Consider the following 12,246-nt stretch of genomic DNA (forward strand, 5'->3'; position numbering starts at 1 on the left):
AAGGATCTAAGGTTGTGATTTCCCCTATTGATGGAATCCCTTCCTGTTATGTTTCACATAGAATTGTCTAATCGTCTATATCGATCATGAGCACTCTTACTACCATAAATATCTCTCGAGTAAATACGAAAATTTACTAGACGCACTCTCCCGAGTTACGCTAGCTGACTTTTATTACAGCTTACTTTAGATCGCACCCAAGGCTTCGTTATCCCTAATCCCGCCTTAAAACCCTCGGTTATTTATCCCTCATATACTTTGGGAGTGGTGTTGTTCAATAATTACCTAAATATGCACTCTATCCCGAGTAATACATACTAAATAGGCACATCTAATTGAGGATCCTATCAATTAACTACAACAAGAACGTAGTTTAACAAATAGAGATTAAACCGGGCAAACTATATTAACATAACACGAAGTTCATCCTTCAACAGGTTCCATCAAAACCCTAGACTAAATATTTAGCTACTCATAATTGCATTCATACTAACAACAACAAAAGTCATCATAAATGGTAAAATACAAAAGGAAGAAAAGACGAACTCGATGTTGAATTATCCTCCTTGCCTATTGCCTCTCCTTGCCTTCAACTAAGCTGTAAAAACCTTGATTATGTCCCTTTGGGCGAGCTGAACCTCTTATAGGTTAAGTGAAATTAACCCTGAACTTCCAAGTTTGCCCCTGAAATTATAATCTCCGAACTGGACTAGCGCAGCCGCACTCGTGCCCGCGCTAATGGCCGTGCTAAGCTGGTCATCATTTTAGCTCAACTTTTCTCTCTACTTTCACACGCACTCAGCTCCGAGGGGATTCCCTTGCTTCAATTTTGCTCCAAACACTGTCCTAAGTCCTCATAAGCGCAACTCGCTACTGCAAAACATGAAATTCACAATTAGAACCAATTTATCGTCATTTAACTATCTTAGAACAGTGAAACATAGTCAAGCTGGGGCATAAACATTCGCCAAATTACATGAATCTATCCTATTATCAGAATCTAATAACATTATAAAAGTTGTTGTACACCATAAATTTGCATAACACGCCATACTTTTTTATTTAAAAATCGATCCACAACACACAAAATAAAACATAAAACATATAACATATGAAACGATAATTGTTAATTAAAAGAGAGAGTTGATGCAAAAGAGCTTGAGTATTTTATTGATAGCATTCTTCTTTTTATACACATAGATTAGAATGAGATCCCATGAAAATAGACCAATACAAAAGGAAAAGTATACAAAGTGAATCAAAGTGAATATTCTTGTGTCTGAGAATATCAAAACAAATATTCTTGTGATTGAGAATATCACAATCAATCTTTAATTTCCTTATTATTCCCCTGCAAGTTAGGAGTTGGTGAAACTACTCCTAACTTGATCAGATTGCGCCAAAAACATGCTTTTGCTAGAGGCTTGGTAAGCAAATTCGCCAGTTGATCTGTCGGGTGAACATGGATTACTTGAATCTTCTGTTATTGAATTTGATCGCGAACAAAGTGAAAATCAATGGCTATGTGCTTCATTCGACTATGAAAAACTGGATTTTGTCATAAGTAAGTAGTGCCCATATTATCACAGTAAATTGTTGGTGTGCGAGATAGAGCAATATGAAGTTTAGAAAGGAGATTCATTATCCAATTTGTCTCTGCGACAGCTCCAGCAACAACACGATATTCTGCCTCAATGGAAGATCTGGCTACAGTCCTTTGCTTTTTGGACGACCAACTGATGGGATTTGAGCCAAAATAAATAACATAAGCAGAGGTAGAAGACCGATCATTCACATCACCTGCCCAATATGTATCAAAATAAATGTGTAAAGATTTTTCGGATTGACAACGAAGGAGAAGACCATAGTTGATTGTTTGCTTAAGGTAACGAAGAAGACGTTTGACAGCTTGCTAGTGTATCATTGTAGGCTTGTGCATAAACTGCGAGAACTTGTTGACAGCAAAACTAATATCAGGCTGCATAAAGGCAAGGTATTGGAGTTTGCCGATGGCACTTCGATATTGTTTGGTGTCAGTGAGTGCAAAACCATCCTCAAGTTGTGGTGGTGTGGAGGTGCTGAGAGGCATGGAAACTCTATTGCAATCATCCATACCAAAGTCTTTGAGAATCTCACGTATGTACTTTGATTGAGAGAGAAAAAGGTTATCAGCCAGAGGAAGTACTTCGACACCAAGGAAGAAGTTGAGTGGACCCAAATCTTTTAGTGAGAATCGAGCATCAAGGGCATCCATCAAACTTTGGAGTGCTTGAGTGTTATTCCCTGTTATCACAATATCATTGACATACACAAGAAGAAACAGAGTAATATCCAAGTTTTTATAAATAAAGAGAGAATTATCAGAATGAGCCTTGGTAAAATCTGACTGAACTAAGAAATTTCTTAGCTCGTTGCACCATGCCTGGGGAGCTTGTTTGAGCCCATAAATGGCCTTTCGAAGGCGACAAACATGATTTGGATAGTCAGGATGCTCGAAGCCCTTTGGATATTGCATGAAAACTTCTTCATCAAGATGTCCTTGTAAAAAGGCATTATTTACATCAAGATAGTGGAGCGACCAGCCGTGCATCGTTTTAATGGACAAGGCAACTCTAACGGTTGTTGGTTTGACGACCGGGCTAAAGGTGGAATCAAAGTCAAGGCTTGGATGTTGTGTGAAGCCTTTGGCAACTATCTAGCTTTATATCGATCAAGACTCCCATCTACTTTACATTTGACATGGAAAATCCATTTGTTACCTATAACATTCTGATTTTGCATTGGTGGAACAAGGTCCAAAGTGTGATTTTTGAGTAACGCAGAAAATTCTTCTTGCATAGATGCACGCCAGTGGGGGTCCTTAACTGCATGTGAGACTGAACCAGGAGTAATAATTTCATTAGAAATGTCGCACCTCCTTTTCACCTACACCCCCGGAAGGAGGGCGTATATAAGGGAGTTTTTCCAATTAAAGGACAATCGAAACAGGATTTATTGTTAAGAGATTCAGAGTCGCCAATTGGGAGATTTATGGTGTCCCAAATCACCGATTGAATCTCGAATCGAGGAAAAGATTAACTCTGTATTACAGTCCGCGAACCAGAAATCCGGGTAAGGAATTCTGTTAACCCGGGAGAAGGTGTTAGGCATTCCCGAATTCCGTGGTTCTAGCACGGTCGCTCAACTATTATATTTGGCCTATTATCTAATTTTAATATATGTTTTAGCCTATGGTGCCATTTTAAATTATTAGCCGCTTTAATTATTTCTAAGAAAAATTGCAACGTCGTTTAAAATACGTCTCGAACCACGTCACATAAATGCACCCGCGGCTCTCGACATATTTTATCTAACGTTGTTGAGATTTGGATTTGGGTTACATAAATGCGCACCCGAGTTTAAAGAAATTAATTATTAAAATAACGAGCCTAAAGCAACTCGTTTGCAACTTTGCGAGGGCCACAAAAAATTCACTAAATGTCGCACCTCAATTTCCAAGGGTTTAAAATTAATTAAGTGAGGGCCATGGGTTATCTAATTTTATTTGTGGCACACCTCAAATTTATTAAAGGAAAAGCATTCAACTAAGTGAACTACGACTATTCACATTAAAGCTAATTTGAAAGCAAATATCACAACTGCGCCATGGGAACCATACCCGTAAGTGTGATGAATTAATTATGTGCCTAAAGCAAACCATGAAATTTACGTATTATTAAATTCTATATCCATTAATTTACAAGGGATCAAAAATTACCAATTACATAGGGCTCTATATCATCCCCTTAACTATAATATATGATCTTGCTAACTAACTTTAATGGCAAAAACAGACTTTTCAATCGCACAACCACAAAGAAGAATTCAATTGTTCTGTTCTACATGTTGAAACAAAAATTCCCCAAATACCCTTCTATGCGTAAGTAGCTGTCAGCCTTGTTCATATCAGAGATGCGCGAGCACTACAAGTATTCTAATATTTCATGAGTAATCTACAAAACATTGACAGCAGCCGAATAGGAGTCAATCAAACGAATATGTAAATCTGCTAATTCAACTCATACAAACGGGCGAGTCGCGACAGTATGAATCCACATAAACCACATCTAAAAGGAAACAAGATAATATGACAAATAATGGAAACAAACAGTTACTTAAAACTTCAGATGTGATTCAGTAGTTAAACAAACAAACATCACGAATGAAAGGGGCAAAATATTAGTGTCACGTGAGTTGTAAAACTGGAGCAAAGGAGATCGAACAAAACAATTCATATACCCACGGCACAAGATTGGGAAATTGGAAGATGAGTAAAGTTAGAGTATGACCTTTTAATAACAAATTTCTTTGCTTTAAGCATGAAGAAACTCCATTGATGGAAAACTGGCCAGAAAACTTAAGCTAAATGTACGGGGATCTCGAACTAAAAATCGGAGCTTGAATGACGGCGATGAACTCAACTCGATCGGAACAGATTATCACCGCAACTGACCTCGACCATGGCAATCTTCACGACTAACCTTAATGGCTTTTGGGAGTGTTTTCTCAGCAGAATAGAGGTGAGTAGATGAAGCAACAACGACTGGAATGGCCGTTGGGTTCAGCTGTTGGGTATCGTTCAGGTCTGGTTGGGATGTGAAGAAGAAAGAACGAGTGAGGGTTGGGGTTGTTATTGTGTTACGACGGAATTGGGGTGGAGCTCGGTGACTGACTTCTAGGGCTGAGGTGCGTCGCTGGGAGGTTGCGAGGAGGTCCAGCGACGATGGTGAGCTGAAGGGTGGTCATCGACGGGGGGTGTGCGATGGTGACGTTGAGTTGCTGTGTTCTTAGCTGCTACGCGTAAATGAGAAGAAAACCTTGGGGGTCTGGTCGTTTGGTGTTCAGGCTGCTATGGAGATGGAGTTCTTGCTTAGGGTTTTTATGTTAAGCCCTCATGAAGAAGAAGGATCGAGGGTCATTTTGGGTGGGGGTCGGCGGAGAAGATGAGGTCCAAGGGGTGGGTCTCGTATTGTTCTGCACAGTTTTTTTTTGCTTTTCTCGTTGTTCTCCTCCTTTCAGATTTTCGTTCTCTTCTTCTTATATTGTAGAGTCTAGGTCTAGATAGTTGTAGGGTTTTTGGGTTAAGGGGTATGGGCCTAGGAATTCTGGGCTTGAGAATTATGGGCTAGGTCCAAAATTAGGCCTAAAAATGGGTTGCTAGAGCCCAAGCTTTATTCTTTCCTTGCGAACGAGATTAAAAATACGGTCCTATTTATTAATTAATCCTACTATTCAAATAATTACTAAAATAAAACTAACCATTAAAGCAACCCTATTTTTGGTATTTCCAAATGTCATATTAAAATAAAAATACGATACTATTTTTGTATTATATTTCTTTTTAGATTTTTTAAGATTAAAAATGACTACAAAACGTTAATGAACCTATTTTTGTGATTTTTTGTTTTCTTGTAATAAAATAAAGTAAAAGAGTCAAAATTACTTAAAATATCTATATTATGCCTAAGTTAAATATTTACGCGCTGAAATATGAAAAATCTTGGGGAGGGTCAAAAATCACATGTCTACAAGAAATGGTAGCCATGAAGTCTATAATTTTTTTTGGTTTGAAAATATTATTTTGTGATCGAGTAGTTATATGTGGGGGATTAGGTTGGTGCAAATTTTCCTGTGTGGAAGCACTATTATTTATGGGAGATTTATCAAGTGGTGAATATAAAGCAGAAGATATAGATGGTGAAGAAGCAGTTGAAGGGATATTACCTACCTGGTTTGAAGATGTACTTGGCGACTGTGAGGGCGCATCGATGGCGGCCTGAGTAGGAGGACCTATTGTAGTGTTCAATGTAGATTTATTGCTGGAATTTTGAAGTAAAGAAATAAAATGAGAGTCACTAGAAATATTGTATTGGGAAGATTTGTTTGAGATACCAGTGGAACGTACTTCGTGCCACAAAACAGGAGAGGATTAAAAATTTAAATTGTAAGATTTGAGATGAGCGAAAATTGTTTTGAAGGGAAAAACTTCTTCAATAAATCTTACATCACGAGATATATAGACTTTTGACGAAATTGGATCGTAACATTGATAACTATAATAGAGATTAGAAAAACCCAAATAAACACATGGTACTGATTTTGATTCTAATTTATTTTTGGCATATGGTTTAAGCCTAGGATAGCAAAGACATCCAAAAGGCCGAAGTAAATCAAAATTAGGATCTTTCCCTTGATATGGGGATTTTGTGTTAGTAGCTGGTAAGGGAAAACGATTTATAAATTATACAGCTACATGACATGCAAAAGACCATAAATTTTGGGGCAGGGAAGCTTGATGTAATAAAGTTCTAGCGGTTTCTAATATATGATGATGTTTCCGTTCAGCTAAGGCAACACGTTGAGGGGTGTGAGGTGGCGATAATAATTGTTGTATTCCTTTAAAAGCTGGAGAAGATTTTAAACCAAAGTTTCTCAAATAGTTCTTCATAAGAGATGGGAGTATCACGTGTTCGAATAGCAGCACTAAAGTGACTGTATTCTGGTCCAAGACCATTCAAAATCTTGATTACTAACTCTTCATGAGCAACAGGTGATCCAGCAACGGCTAGTTCGTCAGCGAGGGATCTAATTTCTCGAAGATATTCTACGACAGATTTGTTATCTTTCGAAACCTTAGCAAGAAGATCCCAAAGACTATAGATTCTGGTTTGAGACTTATTTGCATATATGGTGTGCAAATGGTCCCAAGCCTCTTTAGTAGTAGATGCGGTAGCAACAGAAGGAGCAATTGTTGGGTCGACCGACGCCATCAACGCATTGCATATCAAACTATCCTGTTGGCACCATACTTTATATTCTGGATTAATAACATGAATATCGCCTTGATTGATGATTTTTGGGAGGGCAAACAGCGGAACCATCAAGGTAAGAAACAAGGTCAAATCCACACATCAGTTTGAAAAATTGAGCTTTCCAAGTTGCGAAGTTGTTACTACCTGTGAGCTTTATTGGTAGTTGTGATGCCGGATTAAAGTGATGACTTGTGTTCTAGCATTGAGTATATCAAGATAAGTGGTATGTGAATGTGCTTGTAAAACAGATGGGTTGTGTTGGTTGGATTTGGTTGCAGGGGATTCAGATGGAGAGTTAGATGGAGAGTTGCCTGCCATTGTTGAAAAAAATAGGATATGAGTGATCAGTTTACTCGTTTGAGTGTGTAATGCTCTGATACCATAAAAGAGAGAGTTGATGCAAAAGAGCTTGAGTATTTTATTGATAGCATTCTTCTTTTTATACACAGAGAGGAGAATGAGATCCCATGAAAATAGACCAACACAAAAGCAAAAGTATACAAAGTGAATCAAAGTGAATATTCTTGTGTCTGAGAATATCAAAACAAATATTCTTGTGATTGAGAATAACACAATCAATCTTCAATTTCCATAGTATTAGTGTGTTGATACTACATATTATATGCAAATGACACAGATAAATCTAATCAACAATACAACATTTTCAAATAATAAACAATAACAATAAATCATATATTAGCTTTAGACGAACCCTCTACTTTCCATCTTCATTCAGTACTTTTTTTTAAATGATCTCTCTCATGTTGAGTTCCCTTCGACCTATCTTTTATGTGTTTTCTTATTTGTTCTAGTTCTTTCAATAATGTTCTAAGAAAATCTCTGTCTTCTTCGGCTTCGTTGAGCTTAACCTCAAACTTCACATTGTTTTGTGAAGTCGCGTATTAATGTCAACGTCCGAGGGCCTTCTCAACCGCGACAATATCGTGCTTGGCTCATCGTACACCTTAAATAGTCGCAAGCACCTTTATTCTATAACGTACAACAAGTAACTATCAACGGCTAAGTAAAACCACATATCATATACAAATATTAATCAGTAAAAATTACTCACTTTTGGAAGTTTGCAACCCTAAAATCGTGGCTGAATTTTTATCGGTCGTTGAAGTCTTCAACTTACAGTATTCTCCATAGTGGCAAATATGGTGTTATATGAAATGCATTGAACTTTGTGAAGCTGCAACATAACTAATTTAAAAGATGAAGCTAAAGAGGAGATTAATGGGAGAGAATTTGAAAAAGATAGGCACTGGACTCACTGCCTGGGCTGCTATAAGGACGAACAAGTATAGTGCATCCTAAGCATGCACTATATGCAGTCAAATTTGAACAAACATCTATTTTCCTGGGACGTTTGGCCATGCTGGTATAGCGTATGCTACGCATGCATTATATATACATTGATTCTTTTTCTTTTTCTTTTTGGCGTTACTTTTGTTTTTGGAGTTGAATTTTACGGTATTTTGGTTCCAGAGCGTAGGGGTGTATGTAGGCAGGGTTGGTTCGGATTTTTCAATTACTAAACCAAATCAATTGTTTTGAATTTTTAAATTTATTAGTCCTAGAGTACGCGTATACTCCGAGTCATGCATGAGTAAAGACCTTTTGAAAATTACATAATCATTATTAAATGTAATGTAAATTAAAAATATAATTTCAATTAATAGTGTAAGTTCCTACAAATAATGAATGTTAATTCTATTTGGCTAATTCTATAAAGAACTCCTCATATGTATTATAGTAATTTTTATACATGGGTTGTTGTTAGTTTAGAAGTCCAAGCAAAGTAGGCATAATGTGTTAACTTGTATTAACATTGCTCATAATAATATTTCATTTCGTATATAATTTTTAATCTCTTGTTTTAGGAAGCAACTCAAAATTGTTGCGGAAGCCAAATGTATATAGTGTGAATGAGTCACAACTACTATACCAAAAATTATGGCAGCCACCAAATAATAAATAAGACAATAAAGCAACAATAAAAAGAACACTAGAATTTACGAGGTTCGGCCAATTTTGCCTACTTCCTCGGACACAATCAATATTTTATTCCACTCTAAAAATACAAGTGAAATAATACTAAAGAGAGAAGATACAAATGACTTAAGAAGATAAGAAAGCAAATGAGAGGTATGTTTCAATCCTAAACATTAAGCCTCCTTTTATAGGTGAAATTTCCATAAACATTTTGCTCACAACCGTTGTGGGACTTTGGCAATCAACAAATCTCCACCTTGCAAAATTCCACATCTTCAATTTTCTCTCAGTAACAAATTTTGGTTGTGTCTTCATCTTCAATCTTCAGTGTTCAACAATGTTGATCAAATCCAAACAATGTTGAAACTTGACCGCAGTCACCACTTTTGTCAGCATATCAGCAGGATTCTCTGTAGTATGAATTTTCTTCACCGTGACTCCATCTTATTCAATGATTTCTCGTACGAAATGATATCGAACATCAACGTGCTTCGTCCTTGCATGATAAACTTGGTTCTTCGCTAATTGAATAGCACTTTGACTATCACAAAAAATTGTGATACCTTTTTGTTCAACACCAAGCTCCTTTAGCAATCCTTGAAGCCAAATTGCCTCCTTCACAGCCTCTGTAATAGCCATGTACTCTGCCTCTGTTGTAGACAAAGCAACTGTTGACTGCAAAGTAGACTTCCAACTAACTGGTGCCTTTGCAAAAGTAAACACATAACCAGTAGTTGATCTTCGTTTGTCCAGATCACCCGCAAAATCTGAGTCACAATATCCAACTACAGACTGATTGTCTTCCTGCTCAAAAACTAACCCGACATCTACAGTATTATGAATATACCGTAGAATCCACTTCACAGCTTGCCAATGCTCCTTCCCTGGATTGTGCATATATCTGCTAATAACTCCAACAGCTTGTGAAATGTCAGGCCTTGTGCAAACCATTGCATACATCAAGCTACCAACAACATTTGCGTATGGTACCTTTGACATATACTCTCGTTCAGCTTCATCCATTGGCGACATAGTAGTACTTAGCTTAAAATGGGGAGCAAGTGGAGTACTAACTGGCTTAGTCTTGTCATCTATGCCAAAACGTTGTAGTACTCTCTTCAAATATTCTTTCTGAGATAAACAGAGTTTCTTTGAACGTCTATCTCTAATTATCTCCATGCCAAGAATTTTCTTTGCCTCACCCAGATCCTTCATCTCGAACTCCTTTTTCAGTTGAATCTTCAACTTATCAATTTCTTCCGAATTCTTGGAAGCTATCAACATATCCTCAACATATAGGAGAAGATATACAAAGGAACCATCTTTAAGCTTGCGCAAATACACACAATGATCGTATTTGCTTCTCTTGTACCCTTGCTGCAACATAAACTTGTCAAATCTTTTGTACCGTTGTCTAGAAGATTGTTTCAATTCGTACAACGATTTTTCAAGTTTGCACACCATATTTTCCTTTCCAGCAACTTTGAACCCTTCTGGCTGAGTCATGTAGATTTCCTCCTCCAAGTTTCCATGTAAAAACACAGTTTTTACATCCATCTGAACTAGTTCCAAATCCAACTGTGCTACCAAAGCCAACATAATTCTAATGGAGGAATGTTTTACAATTGGAGAAAATACTTCATTGTAATCAATTCCCTCCTTTTGAGCATATCCTTTGGCCACCAATCTTGCTTTGTAGCGAACATCTTCTTGGTTAGGAAATCCTTCTTTCTTTGCAAATACCCATTTGCACCCAATTGCTTTCTTTCCCTTCGGGAGATTGGCCAATCTCCATGTATGATTCTGATGAAGGGACTGTATTTCATCATTCATGGCAATCCTCCACTTATCTTCTTCTGAACTTTGGACAGCGTCTTTATAAGTAGTAGGAACATCATCAGCTACAATTGAGGTTGCACAAGCAACCGTCTCTATGAGACGAACAGGTTTCGTTATTGTTCTTTTTGGCCTGCTGGTTGCTATTGATTCAAGTTGTTGTTGAGGTTCCTGAGTTGGAATCTCCCTCTCTACTGGCTCTTCTTCCAGAGGATAATCTTCATTTGTTTCCTCCTCTGCTTCTTGTGTAGGAAAAATAAATTTTCCCTCAAACTCCACCTGCTTAGAAGCACCCTCATTTTGTTTGGTATCTTCTGTTACCTTATTTACCATAGCAGATTCATCAAAGGTAACATCCCTGCTGAATATTACTTTCTTTGTCATAGGACACCATAAGCGATATCCTTTGACTCCAGAAGTAATTCCCATAAAAATAGCCTTCTTTGCCCTTGGATCCAATTTTGACTCTGTCACATGATAATATGCAGTTGAGCCAAACACGTGCAAAGAGTCATAATCTACAGCAGGCTTTCCATACCATTTTTCAAATGGTGTCTTGCCATCAATAGCAGCAGATGGTAGACGATTAATGAGGTGGCATGCATATGTAATTGCCTCAGCCCAAAATTCTTTGCCCAAGCCAGCATTGGACAACATACACCGTACCTTCTCCAGCAAGGTCCGGTTCATACGTTCTGCCACTCCATTCTGTTGTGGTGTATGTCTAACAGTGAAGTGTCGGACGATGCCATCATTTTCACAGACCTTATTGAAATGATCATTTTTGTATTCACCTCCATTGTCTGTGCGAATACACTTGATCCTCCTGCCTGTTTGATTCTCCACCATCGTCTTCCATTTGAGAAAAATTCCCAGCACTTCATCTTTGTTTTTCATTGTATACACCCATACTCTTCGGGAAAAATCATCAACAAAGGTTACAAAATAGTGCTTCCCACCCAATGAAGGTGTTTTGGAAGGACCCCAAACATCAGAGTGTACATAATCCAAAATGCCTTTAGTATTATGGATCGCTGTACCAAATTTAACCCTTGTCTGTTTCCCTTTGACACAATGCTCACAAAACTCCAAGTTGCAAGTCTTTACTCCTTTTAACAATCCTTGATCTGATAGAGTTTTCAAGGATTTTCCTCCAGCATGTCCCAAGCGCATGTGCCATAGCTTGGTTGCTTCTGCCTCTTTGTCGTCACTGGACGTCACTGTCGATGTCCCAATAACTGTACTACCATGATAGCGGTACATGTTATTGTTCTTCCGATTAGCCTTCATTACCACTAGTGCACCAGAGCATACTCTCATCACTCCATTTTCTGCAATGATTTTGAACCCTTTTGATTCTAGGGCTCCCACAGAGATGAGATTCTTCTTCAAATCCGGTACATATCGAACATCTGTTAATGTTCTGATCATTCCATCATGGTTCCTTAATCGTATTGAACCAATGCCATATGAGGTAAGAGGGCTGTTATCCGCTGTGTGGACGACTCCATATTCTCCTTCTTGAAATTCCACGAACCAGTCCCTGTTGGGACACATATGA

This window comes from Nicotiana sylvestris, chromosome 3 (genome assembly GCF_000393655.2).
Source record: "Nicotiana sylvestris chromosome 3, ASM39365v2, whole genome shotgun sequence".
Lineage (NCBI taxonomy): Eukaryota > Viridiplantae > Streptophyta > Magnoliopsida > Solanales > Solanaceae > Nicotiana > Nicotiana sylvestris.